Below are 16801 nucleotides of genomic sequence, written 5' to 3'. Positions count from 1 at the left end.
CTAGCCAGCACTTGTGCCCCTGCCTTATGCCTAGCCTGCACTTGTGCCCTGCCTTATGCCTAGCCAGCACGTGTGCCCCTGCCTTATGCCTAGCCAGCACTTGTGCCCCTGCCTTATGCCTAGCCAGCACTTGTGCCCCTGCCTTATGCCTAGCCAGCACTTGTGCCCCCTGCCTTATGCCTAGCCTGCAGTGCCCCTGCCTTATGCCTAGCCTGCACTTGTGCCCCTGCCTTATGCCTAGCCTGCACTTGTGCCCCTTGCATTATTGTTTTTTTGTCTTTAGCTTCATGTTGGTTATGCACACAGGGCAGGCTTTACGCTCTTCGCTCTTGTCCCGTCTGAATGCACATGCACGACTGTAATTGGGGACGAAGGCATTACCCATTTACGGAGGACAGACAAGATGTGCCTGGTCGCTTGGAGCATGGGGGTTATGGAGTGGCTCCGCACTGTACAACAAAGTACAGAGTAGAGGGGTGAAAGCTAGCTCTTCACCCCTAAAGGTGCCTATCCCTTTATGCAAAGAGTGCAAAGAGTTAGCCGTATGCCTTATGTGTAGCCATCACTTGTGCCCCTGCCTTAAGCCTAGCCTGCATAGGTGCCCCTGCCTTATGCCTAGCCAGCACTTGTGCCCCGGCCTTATGCCTAGCCAGCACTTGTGCCCCGGCCTTATGCCTAGCCAGCACTTGTGCCCCGGCCTTATGCCTAGCCAGCACTTTTGCCCCGGCCTTATGCCTAGCCAGCACTTGTGCCCCTGCCTTAAGCCTAGCCTGCATAGGTGCCCCTGCCTTATGCCTAGCTTGCACTTGTGCCTTTGCCTTATGCTTAGTTTGTGCTTGTGCCCCTGCCTAAAGCCTAGCCAGCACTTGTGCCCCTGCCTTATGCCTAGCCAGCACTTGTGCCCCTGCCTTATGCCTAGCCAGCACTTGTGCCCCTGCCTTATGCCTAGCCAGCACTTGTGCCCCGGCCTTAAGCCTAGCCCGCACTTGTACCCCGGCCTTAAGCCTAGCCCGCACTTGTGCCCAGGCCTTAAGCCTAGCCCGCACTTGTGCCCCGGCCTTAAGCCTAGCCCGCACTTGTGCCCCGGCCTTAAGCCTAGCCCGCACTTGTGCCCCGGCCTTAAGCCTAGCCCGCACTTGTGCCCCGGCCTTAAGCCTAGCCCGCACTTGTGCCCCGGCCTTAAGTCTAGCCCGCACTTGTGCCCCGGCCTTAAGCCTAGCCCGCACTTGTGCCCCGGCCTTAAGCCTAGCCCGCACTTGTGCCCCGGCCTTAAGCCTAGCCCGCACTTGTGCCCCGGCCTTAAGCCTAGCCCGCACTTGTGCCCCGGCCTTAAGCCTAGCCCGCACTTGTGCCCCGGCCTTAAGCCTAGCCCGCACTTGTGCCCCGGCCTTAAGCCTAGCCCGCACTTGTGCCCCGGCCTTAAGCCTAGCCCGCACTTGTGCCCCGGCCTTAAGCCTAGCCCGCACTTGTGCCCCGGCCTTAAGCCTAGCCCGCACTTGTGCCCCGGCCTTAAGCCTAGCCCGCACTTGTGCCCCGGCCTTAAGCCTAACCCGCACTTGTGCCCAGGCCTTAAGCCTAGCCCGCACTTGTTCCCACGGCCTTAAGCCTAGCCAGCACTTGTGCTCCTGCCTTATGCCTAACCCGAACTTGTGCCCCGGCCTTAAGCCTAACCCGCACTTGTGCCCCGGCCTTAAGCCTAGCCAGCACTTGTGCCCCTGCCTTATGCCTAGCCAGCACTTGTGCTCCTGCCTTATGCCTAACCAGCCCTTGTGCCCCTGCCTAATGCCTAGCCAGCACTTGTTCCCCTGCCTTATGCCTAGCCAGCACTTGTGTCCCTGCCTTATGCCTAGCCAGCACTTGTGCTCCTGCCTTATGCCTCACCAGCCCTTGTGCCCCTGCCTAATGCCTAACCAGCCCTTGTGCCCCTGCCTAATGCCTAGCCAGCACTTGTGCCCCTGCCTTACGCCTAGCCATCACTTGTGCCCCTGCCTTTCGCCTAGCTTGCACTTGTGCCCCTGCCCTATGCCTAGCCAGCACTTGTGCCCCTGCCCTATGCCTAGCCAGCACTTGTGCCCCTGCCCTATGCCTAGCCAGCACTTGTGCCCCTGCCCTATGCCTAGCCAGCACTTGTGCCCCTGCCCTATGCCTAGCCAGCACTTGTGCCCCTGCCCTATGCCTAGCCAGCACTTGTGCCCCTGCCCTATGCCTAGCCAGCACTTGTGCCCCTGCCCTATGCCTAGCCAGCACTTGTGCCCCTGCCCTATGCCTAGCCAGCACTTGTGCCCCTGCCTTATGCCTAGCCAGCACTTGTGCCCCTGCCTTATGCCTAGCCCGCACTTGTGCCCCTGCCTTATGCCTAGCCCGCACTTGTGCCCCTGCCTTATGCCTAGCCCGCACTTGTGCCCCTGCCTTATGCCTAGCCCGCACTTGTGCCCCTGCCTTATGCCTAGCCCGCACTTGTGCCCCTGCCTTATGCCTAGCCCGCACTTGTGCCCCTGCCTTATGCCTAGCCCGCACTTGTGCCCCTGCCTTATGCCTAGCCCGCACTTGTGCCCCTGCCTTATGCCTAGCCCGCACTTGTGCCCCTGCCTTATGCCTAGCCCGCACTTGTGCCCCTGCCTTATGCCTAGCCCGCACTTGTGCCCCTGCCTTATGCCTAGCCCGCACTTGTGCCCCTGCCTTATGCCTAGCCCGCACTTGTGCCCCTGCCTTATGCCTAGCCCGCACTTGTGCCCCTGCCTTATGCCTAGCTCGCACTTGTGCCCCTGCCTTATGCCTAGCCCGCACTTGTGCCCCTGCCTTATGCCTAGCCCGCACTTGTGCCCCTGCCTTATGCCTAGCCCGCACTTGTGCCCATGCCTTATGCCTAGCCCGCACTTTTGCCCCTGCCTTATGCCTAGCCCGCACTTGTGCCCCTGCCTTATGCCTAGCCCGCACTTGTGCCCCTGCCTTATGCCTAGCCAGCACTTGTGCCGCTGCCTTATGCCTAGCCAGCACTTGTGCCCCTGCCTTATGCCTAGCCAGCACTTGTGCCCCTGCCTTATGCCTAGCCAGCACTTGTGCCCCTGCCTTATGCCTAGCCAGCACTTGTGCCCCTGCCTTATGCCTAGCCAGCACTTGTGCCCCTGCCTTATGCCTAGCCAGCACTTGTGCCCCTGCCTTATGCCTAGCCAGCACTTGTGCCCCTGCCTTATGCCTAGCCAGCACTTGTACCCCTGCCTTATGCCTAGCCAGCACTTGTGCCCCTGCCTTATGCCTAGCCAGCACTTGTGCCCCTGCCTTATGCCTAGCCAGCACTTGTGCCCCTGCCTTATGCCCAGCCAGCACTTGTGCCCCTGCCTTATGCCCAGCCAGCACTTGTGCCCCTGCCTTATGCCCAGCCAGCACTTGTGCCCCTGCCTTATGCCTAGCCAGCACTTGTGCCCCTGCCTTATGCCTAGCCAGCACTTGTGCCCCTGCCTTATGCCTAGCCAGCACTTGTGCCCCTGCCTTATGCCTAGCCAGCACTTGTGCCCCTGCCTTATGCCTAGCCAGCACTTGTGCCCCTGCCTTATGCCTAGCCAGCACTTGTGCCCCTGCCTTATGCCGAGCCAGCACTTGTGCCCCTGCCTTATGCCGAGCCAGCACTTGTGCCCCTGCCTTATGCCGAGCCAGCACTTGTGCCCCTGCCTTATGCCTAGCCAGCACTTGTGCCCCTGCCTTATGCCTAGCCAGCACTTGTGCCCCTGCCTTATGCCTAGCCAGCACTTGTGCCCCTGCCCTATGCCTAGCCAGCACTTGTGCCTCTGCCCTATGCCTAGCCAGCACTTGTGCCCCTGCCCTATGCCTAGCCAGCACTTGTGCCCCTGCCTTATGCCTAGCCCGCACTTGTGCCCCTGCCTTATGCCTAGCCCGCACTTGTGCCCCTGCCTTATTCCTAGCCCGCACTTGTGCCCCTGCCTTATGCCTAGCCCGCACTTGTGCCCCTGCCTTATGCCTAGCCCGCACTTGTGCCCCTGCCTTATGCCTAGCCCGCACTTGTGCCCCTGCCTTATGCCTAGCCCGCACTTGTGCCCCTGCCTTATGCCTAGCCCGCACTTGTGCCCCTGCCTTATGCCTAGCCTGCACTTGTGCCACTGCCTTATGCCTAGCCAGCACTTGTGCCCCTGCCTTATGCCTAGCCAGCACTTGTGCCCCTGCCTTATGCCTAGCCAGCACTTGTGCCTCTGCCTTATGCTTAGTTTGTACTTGTGCCCCTGCCTTATGCCTAGCCAGCACTTATGCCCCTGCCTTATGCCTAGCCAGCACTTGTGCTCCTGCCTTATGCCTAACCAGCCCTTGTGCCCCTGCCTAATGCCTAGCCAGCACTTGTGCCCCTGCCTTACGCCTAGCCATCACTTGTGCCCCTGCCTTACGCCTAGCCATCACTTGTGCCCCTGCCTTACGCCTAGCCATCACTTGTGCCCCTGCCTTTCGCCTAGCTTGCACTTGTGCCCCTGCCCTATGCCTAGCCAGCACTTGTGCCCCTGCCCTATGCCTAGCCAGCACTTGTGCCCCTGCCCTATGCCTAGCCAGCACTTGTGCCCCTGCACTATGCCTAGCCAGCACTTGTGCCCCTGCCCTATGCCTAGCCAGCACTTGTGCCCCTGCCCTATGCCTAGCCAGCACTTGTGCCCCTGCCCTATGCCTAGCCAGCACTTGTGCCCCTGCCCTATGCCTAGCCAGCACTTGTGCCCCTGCCTTATGCCTAGCCCGCACTTGTGCCCCTGCCTTATGCCTAGCCCGCACTTGTGCCCCTGCCTTATGCCTAGCCCGCACTTGTGCCCCTGCCTTATGCCTAGCCCGCACTTGTGCCCCTGCCTTATGCCTAGCCCGCACTTGTGCCCCTGCCTTATGCCTAGCCAGCACTTGTGCCCCTGCCTTATGCCTAGCCAGCACTTGTGCTCCTGCCTTATGCCTAACCAGCCCTTGTGCCCCTGCCTAATGCCTAGCCAGCACTTGTGCCCCTGCCTTACGCCTAGCCATCACTTGTGCCCCTGCCTTACGCCTAGCCATCACTTGTGCCCCTGCCTTACGCCTAGCCATCACTTGTGCCCCTGCCTTTCGCCTAGCTTGCACTTGTGCCCCTGCCCTATGCCTAGCCAGCACTTGTGCCCCTGCCCTATGCCTAGCCAGCACTTGTGCCCCTGCACTATGCCTAGCCAGCACTTGTGCCCCTGCCCTATGCCTAGCCAGCACTTGTGCCCCTGCCCTATGCCTAGCCAGCACTTGTGCCCCTGCCTTATGCCTAGCCCGCACTTGTGCCCCTGCCTTATGCCTAGCCCGCACTTGTGCCCCTGCCTTATGCCTAGCCCGCACTTGTGCCCCTGCCTTATGCGTAGCCCGCACTTGTGCCCCTGCCTTATGCCTAGCCCGCACTTGTGCCCCTGCCTTATGCCTAGCCCGCACTTGTGCCCCTGCCTTATGCCTAGCCCGCACTTGTGCCCCTGCCTTATGCCTAGCCCGCACTTGTGCCCCTGCCTTATTCCTAGCCCGCACTTGTGCCCCTGCCTTATGCCTAGCCCGCACTTGTGCCCCTGCCTTATGCCTAGCCCGCACTTGTGCCCCTGCCTTATGCCTAGCCCGCACTTTTGCCCCTGCCTTATGCCTAGCCCGCACTTTTGCCCCTGCCTTATGCCTAGCCCGCACTTGTGCCCCTGCCTTATGCCTAGCCAGCACTTGTGCCCCTGCCTTATGCCTAGCCAGCACTTGTGCCCCTGCCTTATGCCTAGCCAGCACTTGTGCCCCTGCCTTATGCCTAGCCAGCACTTGTGCCCCTGCCCTATGCCTAGCCAGCACTTGTGCCTCTGCCCTATGCCTAGCCAGCACTTGTGCCCCTGCCTTATGCCTAGCCAGCACTTGTGCCCCTGCCTTATGCCTAGCCAGCACTTGTGCCCCTGCCTTATGCCTAGCCTGCAAGTGTGCCCCTGCCTTATGCCTAGCCAGCACTTGTGCCCCTGCCTTATGCCTAGCCTGCACGTGTGCCCCTACCTTATGCCTAGCCTGCACGTGTGCCCCTGCCTTATGCCTAGCCAGCACTTGTGCCCCTGCCTTATGCCTAGCCAGCACTTGTGCCCCTGCCTTATGCCTAGCCTGCAAGTGTGCCCCTGCCTTATGCCTAGCCAGCACTTGTGCCCCTGCCTTATGCCTAGCCTGCACGTGTGCCCCTACCTTATGCCTAGCCTGCACGTGTGCCCCTGCCTTATGCCTAGCCCGCACTTGTGCCCGGGCCTTATGCCTAGCCAGCACTTGTGCCCCTGCCTTATGCCTAGCCAGCACTTGTGCCCCTGCCTTATGCCTAGCCAGCACTTGTGCCCCTGCTTTATGCATAGCCAGCACTTGTGCCCCTGCCTTATGCCTAGCCAGCACTTGTGCCCCTGCCTTATGCCTAGCCAGCACTTGTGCCCCTGCCTTATGCCTAGCCAGCACTTGTGCCCCTGCCTTATGCCTAGCCAGCACTTGTGCCCCTGCCTTATGCCTAGCCAGCACTTGTGCCCCTGCCTTATGCCTAGCCAGCACTTGTGCCCCTGCCTTATGCCTAGCCAGCACTTGTGCCCCTGCCTTATGCCTAGCCAGCACTTGTGCCCCTGCCTTATGCCTAGCCTGCACGTGTGCCCGGGCCTTATGCCTAGCCAGCACTTGTGCCCCTGCCTTATGCCTAGCCAGCACTTGTGCCCCTGCCTTATGCCTAGCCAGCACTTGTGCCCCTGCCTTATGCCTAGCCAGCACTTGTGCCCCTGCCTTATGCCTAGCCAGCACTTGTGCCCCTGCCTTATGCCTAGCCAGCACTTGTGCCCCTGCCTTATGCCTAGCCAGCACTTGTGCCCCTGCCTTATGCCTAGCCAGCACTTGTGCCCCTGCCTTATGCCTAGCCAGCACTTGTGCCCCTGCCTTATGCCTAGCCAGCACTTGTGCCCCTGCCTTATGCCTAGCCAGCACTTGTGCCCCTGCCTTATGCCTAGCCAGCACTTGTGCCCCTGCCTTATGCCTAGCCAGCACTTGTGCCCCTGCCTTATGCCTAGCCAGCACTTGTGCCCCTGCCTTATGCCTAGCCAGCACTTGTGCCCCTGCCTTATGCCTAGCCAGCACTTGTGCCCCTGCCTTATGCCTAGCCAGCACTTGTGCCCCTGCCTTATGCCTAGCCTGCAAGTGTGCCCCTGCCTTATGCCTAGCCAGCACTTGAGCCCCTGCCTTATGCCTAGCCTGCACGTGTGCCCCTACCTTATGCCTAGCCTGCACGTGTGCCCCTGCCTTATGCCTAGCCAGCACTTGTGCCCCTGCCTTATGCCTAGCCAGCACTTGTGCCCCTGCCTTATGCCTAGCCTGCAAGTGTGCCCCTGCCTTATGCCTAGCCAGCACTTGTGCCCCTGCCTTATGCCTAGCCTGCACGTGTGCCCCTACCTTATGCCTTGCCTGCACGTGTGCCCCTGCCTTATGCCTAGCCAGCACTTGTGCCCCTGCCTTATGCCTAGCCAGCACTTGTGCCCCTGCCTTATGCCTAGCCAGCACTTGTGCCCCTGCCTTATGCCTAGCCAGCACTTGTGCCCCTGCCTTATGCCTAGCCAGCACTTGTGCCCCTGCCTTATGCCTAGCCAGCACTTGTGCCCCTGCCTTATGCCTAGCCTGCACGTGTGCCCCTGCCTTATGCCTAGCCAGCACTTGTGCCCCTGCCTTATGCCTAGCCTGCACGTGTGCCCCTGCCTTATGCCTAGCCTGCACGTGTGCCCCTGCCTTATGCCTAGCCTGCAAGTGTGCCCCTGCCTTATGCCTAGCCAGCACTTGTGCCCCTGCCTTATGCCTAGCCAGCACTTGTGCCCCTGCCTTATGCCTAGCCAGCACTTGTGCCCCTGCCTTATGCCTAGCCAGCACTTGTGCCCCTGCCTTATGCCTAGCCAGCACTTGTGCCCCTGCCTTATGCCTAGCCAGCACTTGTGCCCCTGCCTTATGCCTAGCCAGCACTTGTGCCCCTGCCTTATGCCTAGCCAGCACTTGTGCCCCTGCCTTATGCCTAGCCAGCACTTGTGCCCCTGCCTTATGCCTAGCCAGCACTTGTGCCCCTGCCTTATGCCTAGCCAGCACTTGTGCCCCTGCCTTATGCCTAGCCAGCACTTGTGCCCCTGCCTTATGCCTAGCCAGCACTTGTGCCCCTGCCTTATGCCTAGCCTGCAAGTGTGCCCCTGCCTTATGCCTAGCCAGCACTTGTGCCCCTGCCTTATGCCTAGCCTGCACGTGTGCCCCTACCTTATGCCTAGCCTGCACGTGTGCCCCTGCCTTATGCCTAGCCAGCACTTGTGCCCCTGCCTTATGCCTAGCCAGCACTTGTGCCCCTGCCTTATGCCTAGCCAGCACTTGTGCCCCTGCCTTATGCCTAGCCAGCACTTGTGCCCCTGCCTTATGCCTAGCCAGCACTTGTGCCCCTGCCTTATGCCTAGCCAGCACTTGTGCCCCTGCATTATGCCTAGCCAGCACTTGTGCCCCTGAATTATGCCTAGCCAGCACTTGTGCCCCTGCCTTATGCCTAGCCAGCACTTGTGCCCCTGCCTTATGCCTAGCCAGCACTTGTGCCCCTGCCTTATGCCTAGCCAGCACTTGTGCCCCTGCCTTATGCCTAGCCAGCACTTGTGCCCCTGCCTTATGCCTAGCCAGCACTTGTGCCCCTGCCTTATGCCTAGCCAGCACTTGTGCCCCTGCCTTATGCCTAGCCAGCACTTGTGCCCCTGCCTTATGCCTAGCCAGCACTTGTGCCCCTGCCTTATGCCTAGCCAGCACTTGTGCCCCTGCCTTATGCCTAGCCAGCACTTGTGCCCCTGCCTTATGCCTAGCCAGCACTTGTGCCCCTGCCTTATGCCTAGCCAGCACTTGTGCCCCTGCCTTATGCCTAGCCAGCACTTGTGCCCCTGCCTTATGCCTAGCCAGCACTTGTGCCCCTGCCTTATGCCTAGCCAGCACTTGTGCCCCTGCCTTATGCCTAGCCAGCACTTGTGCCCCTGCCTTATGCCTAGCCAGCACTTGTGCCCCTGCCTTATGCCTAGCCAGCACTTGTGCCCCTGCCTTATGCCTAGCCAGCACTTGTGCCCCTGCCTTATGCCTAGCCAGCACTTGTGCCCCTGCCTTATGCCTAGCCAGCACTTGTGCCCCTGCCTTATGCCTAGCCAGCACTTGTGCCCCTGCCTTATGCCTAGCCAGCACTTGTGCCCCTGCCTTATGCCTAGCCAGCACTTGTGCCCCTGCCTTATGCCTAGCCAGCACTAGTGCCCCTGCCTTATGCCTAGCCAGCACTTGTGCCCCTGCCTTATGCCTAGCCAGCACTTGTGCCCCTGCCTTATGCCTAGCCAGCACTTGTGCCCCTGCCTTATGCCTAGCCAGCACTTGTGCCCCTGCCTTATGCCTAGCCAGCACTTGTGCCCCTGCCTTATGCCTAGCCAGCACTTGTGCCCCTGCCTTATGCCTAGCCAGCACTTGTGCCCCTGCCTTATGCCTAGCCAGCACTTGTGCCCCTGCCTTATGCCTAGCCAGCACTTGTGCCCCTGCCTTATGCCTAGCCAGCACTTGTGCCCCTGCCTTATGCCTAGCCAGCACGTGTGCCCCTGAATTATGACTAGCCAGCACTTGTGTCCCTGCCTTATGCCTAGCCAGCACTTGTGCCCCTGCCTTATGCCTAGCCAGCACTTGTGCCCCTGCCTTATGCCTAGCCAGCACTTGTGCCCCTGCCTTATGCCTAGCCAGCACTTGTGCCCCTGCCTTATGCCTAGCCAGCACTTGTGCCCCTGCCTTATGCCTAGCCAGCACTTGTGCCCCTGCCTTATGCCTAGCCTGCACTTGTGCCCCTGCCTTATGCCTAGCCAGCACTTGTGCCCCTGCCTTATGCCTAGCCAGCACTTGTGCCCCTGCCCTATGCCTAGCCAGCACTTGTGCCCCTGCCCTATGCCTAGCCAGCACTTGTGCCCCTGCCCTATGCCTAGCCAGCACTTGTGCCCCTGCCTTATGCCTAGCCAGCACTTGTGCCCCTGCCTTATACCTAGCCAGCACTTGTGCCCCTGCCTTATGCCTAGCCAGCACTTGTGCCCCTGCCTTATGCCTAGCCTGCACGTGTGCCCGGGCCTTATGCCTAGCCTGCAAGTGTGCCCCTGCCTTATGCCTAGCCAGCACTTGTGCCCCTGCCTTATGCCTAGCCTGCACGTGTGCCCCTGCCTTATGCCTAGCCTGCACGTGTGCCCCTGCCTTATGCCTAGCCTGCACGTGTGCCCCTGCCTTATGCCTAGCCTGCACTTGTGCCCCTGCCTTATGCCTAGCCTGCACTTGTGCCCCTGCCTTATGCCTAGCCTGCACTTGTGCCCCTGTCTTATGCCTAGCCTGCACTTGTGCCCCTTGCATTACTGTTTTTTTTGTCTTTAGCTTCATGTTGGTTATGCACACAGGGCAGGCTTTACGCTCTTCGCTCTTGTCCCGTCTGAATGCACATGCACGACTGTAATTGGGGACGAAGGCATTACCCATTTACGGAGGACAGACAAGATGTGCCTGGTCGCTTGGAGCATGGGGGTTATGGAGTGGCCCTGCACTGTACAACAAAGTACAGAGTAGAGGGGTGAAAGCTAGCTCTTCACCTCTAAGGGTGCCTATCCCTTTATGCAAGAGTGCAAAGAGTTAGCCGTATGCCTTATGTGTAGCCATCACTTGTGCCCCTGCCTTAAGCCTAGCCTGCATAGGTGCCCCTGCCTTATGCCTAGCTTGCACTTGTGCCTCTGCCTTATGCCTAGCCAGCACTTGTGCCCCTGCTTTATGCCTAGCCAGCACTTGTGCCCCTGAATTATGCCTAGCCAGCACTTGTGCCCCTGCCTTATGCCTAGCCAGCACTTGTGCCCCTGCCTTATGCCTAGCCAGCATTTGTGCCCCTGCCTTATGCCTAGCCAGCACTTGTGCCCCTGCCTTATGCCTAGCCAGCACTTGTGCCCCTGCCTTATGCCTAGCCAGCACTTGTGCCCCTGCCTTATGCCGAGCCAGCACTTGTGCCCCTGCCTTATGCCTAGCCAGCAATTGTGCCCCTGCCTTATGCCTAGCCAGCACTTGTGCCCCTGCCCTATGCCTAGCCAGCACTTGTGCCCCTGCCTTATGCCTAGCCAGCACTTGTGCCCCTGCCCTATGCCTAGCCAGCACTTGTGCCCCTGCCTTATGCCTAGCCAGCACTTGTGCCCCTGCCTTATGCCTAGCCAGCACTTGTGCCCCTGCCTTATGCCTAGCCAGCACTTGTGCCCCTGCCTTATGCCTAGCCTGCAAGTGTGCCCCTGCCTTATGCCTAGCCAGCACTTGTGCCCCTGCCTTATGCCTAGCCTGCACGTGTGCCCCTACCTTATGCCTAGCCTGCACGTGTGCCCCTGCCTTATGCCTAGCCAGCACTTGTGCCCCTGCCTTATGCCTAGCCAGCACTTGTGCCCCTGCCTTATGCCTAGCCAGCACTTGTGCCCCTGCCTTATGCCTAGCCAGCACTTGTGCCCCTGCCTTATGCCTAGCCAGCACTTGTGCCCCTGCCTTATGCCTAGCCAGCACTTGTGCCCCTGCATTATGCCTAGCCAGCACTTGTGCCCCTGAATTATGCCTAGCCAGCACTTGTGCCCCTGCCTTATGCCTAGCCAGCACTTGTGCCCCTGCCTTATGCCTAGCCAGCACTTGTGCCCCTGCCTTATGCCTAGCCAGCACTTGTGCCCCTGCCTTATGCCTAGCCAGCACTTGTGCCCCTGCCTTATGCCTAGCCAGCACTTGTGCCCCTGCCTTATGCCTAGCCAGCACTTGTGCCCCTGCCTTATGCCTAGCCAGCACTTGTGCCCCTGCCTTATGCCTAGCCAGCACTTGTGCCCCTGCCTTATGCCTAGCCAGCACTTGTGCCCCTGCCTTATGCCTAGCCAGCACTTGTGCCCCTGCCTTATGCCTAGCCAGCACTTGTGCCCCTGCCTTATGCCTAGCCAGCACTTGTGCCCCTGCCTTATGCCTAGCCAGCACTTGTGCCCCTGCCTTATGCCTAGCCAGCACTTGTGCCCCTGCCTTATGCCTAGCCAGCACTTGTGCCCCTGCCTTATGCCTAGCCAGCACTTGTGCCCCTGCCTTATGCCTAGCCAGCACTTGTGCCCCTGCCTTATGCCTAGCCAGCACTTGTGCCCCTGCCTTATGCCTAGCCAGCACTTGTGCCCCTGCCTTATGCCTAGCCAGCACTTGTGCCCCTGCCTTATGCCTAGCCAGCACTTGTGCCCCTGCCTTATGCCTAGCCAGCACTTGTGCCCCTGCCTTATGCCTAGCCAGCACTTGTGCCCCTGCCTTATGCCTAGCCAGCACTTGTGCCCCTGCCTTATGCCTAGCCAGCACTTGTGCCCCTGCCTTATGCCTAGCCAGCACTTGTGCCCCTGCCTTATGCCTAGCCAGCACTTGTGCCCCTGCCTTATGCCTAGCCAGCACTTGTGCCCCTGCCTTATGCCTAGCCAGCACTTGTGCCCCTGCCTTATGCCTAGCCAGCACTTGTGCCCCTGCCTTATGCCTAGCCAGCACTTGTGCCCCTGCCTTATGCCTAGCCAGCACTTGTGCCCCTGCCTTATGCCTAGCCAGCACTTGTGCCCCTGCCTTATGCCTAGCCAGCACTTGTGCCCCTGCCTTATGCCTAGCCAGCACTTGTGCCCCTGCCTTATGCCTAGCCAGCACGTGTGCCCCTGAATTATGACTAGCCAGCACTTGTGTCCCTGCCTTATGCCTAGCCAGCACTTGTGCCCCTGCCTTATGCCTAGCCAGCACTTGTGCCCCTGCCTTATGCCTAGCCAGCACTTGTGCCCCTGCCTTATGCCTAGCCAGCACTTGTGCCCCTGCCTTATGCCTAGCCAGCACTTGTGCCCCTGCCTTATGCCTAGCCAGCACTTGTGCCCCTGCCTTATGCCTAGCCTGCACTTGTGCCCCTGCCTTATGCCTAGCCAGCACTTGTGCCCCTGCCTTATGCCTAGCCAGCACTTGTGCCCCTGCCCTATGCCTAGCCAGCACTTGTGCCCCTGCCCTATGCCTAGCCAGCACTTGTGCCCCTGCCCTATGCCTAGCCAGCACTTGTGCCCCTGCCTTATGCCTAGCCAGCACTTGTGCCCCTGCCTTATACCTAGCCAGCACTTGTGCCCCTGCCTTATGCCTAGCCAGCACTTGTGCCCCTGCCTTATGCCTAGCCTGCACGTGTGCCCGGGCCTTATGCCTAGCCTGCAAGTGTGCCCCTGCCTTATGCCTAGCCAGCACTTGTGCCCCTGCCTTATGCCTAGCCTGCACGTGTGCCCCTGCCTTATGCCTAGCCTGCACGTGTGCCCCTGCCTTATGCCTAGCCTGCACGTGTGCCCCTGCCTTATGCCTAGCCTGCACTTGTGCCCCTGCCTTATGCCTAGCCTGCACTTGTGCCCCTGCCTTATGCCTAGCCTGCACTTGTGCCCCTGTCTTATGCCTAGCCTGCACTTGTGCCCCTTGCATTACTGTTTTTTTTGTCTTTAGCTTCATGTTGGTTATGCACACAGGGCAGGCTTTACGCTCTTCGCTCTTGTCCCGTCTGAATGCACATGCACGACTGTAATTGGGGACGAAGGCATTACCCATTTACGGAGGACAGACAAGATGTGCCTGGTCGCTTGGAGCATGGGGGTTATGGAGTGGCCCTGCACTGTACAACAAAGTACAGAGTAGAGGGGTGAAAGCTAGCTCTTCACCTCTAAGGGTGCCTATCCCTTTATGCAAGAGTGCAAAGAGTTAGCCGTATGCCTTATGTGTAGCCATCACTTGTGCCCCTGCCTTAAGCCTAGCCTGCATAGGTGCCCCTGCCTTATGCCTAGCTTGCACTTGTGCCTCTGCCTTATGCCTAGCCAGCACTTGTGCCCCTGCTTTATGCCTAGCCAGCACTTGTGCCCCTGAATTATGCCTAGCCAGCACTTGTGCCCCTGCCTTATGCCTAGCCAGCACTTGTGCCCCTGCCTTATGCCTAGCCAGCATTTGTGCCCCTGCCTTATGCCTAGCCAGCACTTGTGCCCCTGCCTTATGCCTAGCCAGCACTTGTGCCCCTGCCTTATGCCTAGCCAGCACTTGTGCCCCTGCCTTATGCCGAGCCAGCACTTGTGCCCCTGCCTTATGCCTAGCCAGCAATTGTGCCCCTGCCTTATGCCTAGCCAGCACTTGTGCCCCTGCCCTATGCCTAGCCAGCACTTGTGCCCCTGCCTTATGCCTAGCCAGCACTTGTGCCCCTGCCCTATGCCTAGCCAGCACTTGTGCCCCTGCCTTATGCCTAGCCAGCACTTGTGCCCCTGCCTTATGCCTAGCCAGCACTTGTGCCCCTGCCTTATGCCTAGCCAGCACTTGTGCCCCTGCCTTATGCCTAGCCAGCACTTGTGCCCCTGCCTTATGCCTAGCCAGCACTTGTGCCCCTGCCTTATGCCTAGCCAGCACTTGTGCCCGTGCCTTATGCCTAGCCTGCACGTGTGCCCCTGCCTTATGCCTAGCCAGCACGTGTGCCACTGCCTTATGCCTAGCCCGCACTTGTGCCCCTGCCTTACGCCTAGCCCGCACTTGTGCCCCTGCCTTATGCCTAGCCAGCACTTGTGCCCCTGCCCTATGCCTAGCCAGCACTTGTGCCCCTGCCCTATGCCTAGCCAGCACTTGTGCCACTGCCTTATGCCTAGCCCGCACTTGTGCCCCTGCCTTATGCCTAGCCCGCACTTGTGCCCCTGCCTTATGCCTAGCCCGCACTTGTGCCCCTGCCTTATGCCTAGCCCGCACTTGTGCCCCTGCCTTATGCCTAGCCCGCACTTGTGCCCCTGCCTTATGCCTAGCCCGCACTTGTGCCCCTGCCTTATGCCTAGCCCGCACTTGTGCCCCTGCCTTATGCCTAGCCCGCACTTGTGCCCCTGCCTTATGCCTAGCCCGCACTTGTGCCCCTGCTTTATGCCTAGCCCGCACTTGTGCCCCTGCCTTATGCCTAGCCCGCACTTGTGCCTCTGCCTTATGCCTAGCCCGCACTTGTGCCCCTGCCTTATGCCTAGCCAGCACTTGTGCCCCTGCCTTATGCCTAGCCAGCACTTGTGCCCCTGCCTTATGCCTAGCCAGCACTTGTGCCCCTGCCTTATGCCTAGCCAGCACCTGTGCCCCTGCCTTATGCCTAGCCAGCACTTGTGCCCCTGCCATATGCCTAGCCAGCACTTGTGCCCCTGCCTTATGCCTAGCCAGCACTTGTGCCCCTGCCTTATGCCTAGCCAGCACTTGTGCCCCTGCCTTATGCCTAGCCAGCACTTGTGCCCCTGCCTTATGCCTAGCCAGCACTTGTGCCCCTGCCTTATGCCTAGCCAGCACTTGTTCCCCTGCCTTATGCCTAGCCAGCTCTTGTGCCCCTGCCTTATGCCTAGCCTGCACGTGTGCCCCTGCCTTATGCCTAGCCTGCAACTGTGCCCCTGCCTTATGCCTAGCCAGCACTTGTGCCCCTGCCTTATGCCTAGCCTGCACGTGTGACCCTGCCTTATGCCTAGCCTGCACTTGTGCCCCTGCCTTATGCCTAGCCAGCACTTGTGCCCCTGCCTTATGCCTAGCCAGCACTTGTGCCCCTGCCTTATGCCTAGCCAGCACTTGTGCCCCTGCCTTATGCCTAGCCAGCACTTGTGCCCCTGCCTTATGCCTAGCCAGCACTTGTGCCCCTGCCTTATGCCTAGCCAGCACTTGTGCCCCTGCCTTATGCCTAGCCAGCACTTGTGCCCCTGCCTTATGCCTAGCCAGCACTTGTGCCCCTGCCTTATGCCTAGCCTGCACGTGTGCCCCTGCCTTATTCCTAGCCTGCACGTGTGCCCCTGCCTTATGCCTAGCCTGCACGTGTGCCCCTGCCTTATGCCTAGCCTGCACTTGTGCCCCTGCCTTATGCCTAGCCTGCACTTGTGCCCCTGCCTTATGCCTAGCCTGCACTTGTGCCCCTGCCTTATGCCTAGCCAGCACTTGTGCCCCTGCCTTATGCCTAGCCTGCACTTGTGCCCCTGCCTTATGCCTAGCCAGCACTTGTGCCCCTGCCTTATGCCTAGCCAGCACTTGTGCCCCTGCCTTATGCCTAGCCCGCACGTGTGCCCCTGCCTTATGCCTAGCCCGCACGTGTGCCCCTGCCTTATGCCTAGCCCGCACTTGTGCCCCTGCCTTATGCCTAGCCCGCACTTGTGCCCCTGCCTTATGCCTAGCCCGCACTTGTGCCCCTGCCTTACGCCTAGCCCGCACTTGTGCCCCTGCCTTACGCCTAGCCCGCACTTGTGCCCCTGCCTTACGCCTAGCCCGCACTTGTGCCCCTGCCTTATGCCTAGCCCGCACTTGTGCCCCTGCCTTATGCCTAGCCCGCACTTGTGCCCCTGCCTTATGCCTAGCCCGCACTTGTGCCCCTGCCTTATGCCTAGCCCGCCCTTGTGCCCCTGCCTTATGCCTAGCCCGCACTTGTGCCCCTGCCTTATGCCTAGCCCGCACTTGTGCCCCTGCCTTATGCCTAGCCCGCACTTGTGCCCCTGCCTTATGCCTAGCCCGCACTTGTGCCCCTGCCTTATGCCTAGCCCGCACTTGTGCCCCTGCCTTATGCCTAGCCTGCACGTGTGCCCCTGCCTTATGCCTAGCCTGCACGTGTGCCCCTGCCTTATGCCTAGCCAGCACTTGTGCCCCTGCCTTATGCCTAGCCTGCACGTGTGCCCCTGCCTTATGCCTAGCCTGCACGTGTGCCCCTGCCTTATGCCTAGCCTGCACTTGTGCCTCTGCCTTATGCCTAGCCTGC

This window comes from Ranitomeya imitator, chromosome 1, assembly GCF_032444005.1.
Source record: "Ranitomeya imitator isolate aRanImi1 chromosome 1, aRanImi1.pri, whole genome shotgun sequence".
In the NCBI taxonomy this organism is placed as follows: domain Eukaryota; kingdom Metazoa; phylum Chordata; class Amphibia; order Anura; family Dendrobatidae; genus Ranitomeya; species Ranitomeya imitator.
This window is presented reverse-complemented; position numbering follows the sequence as displayed.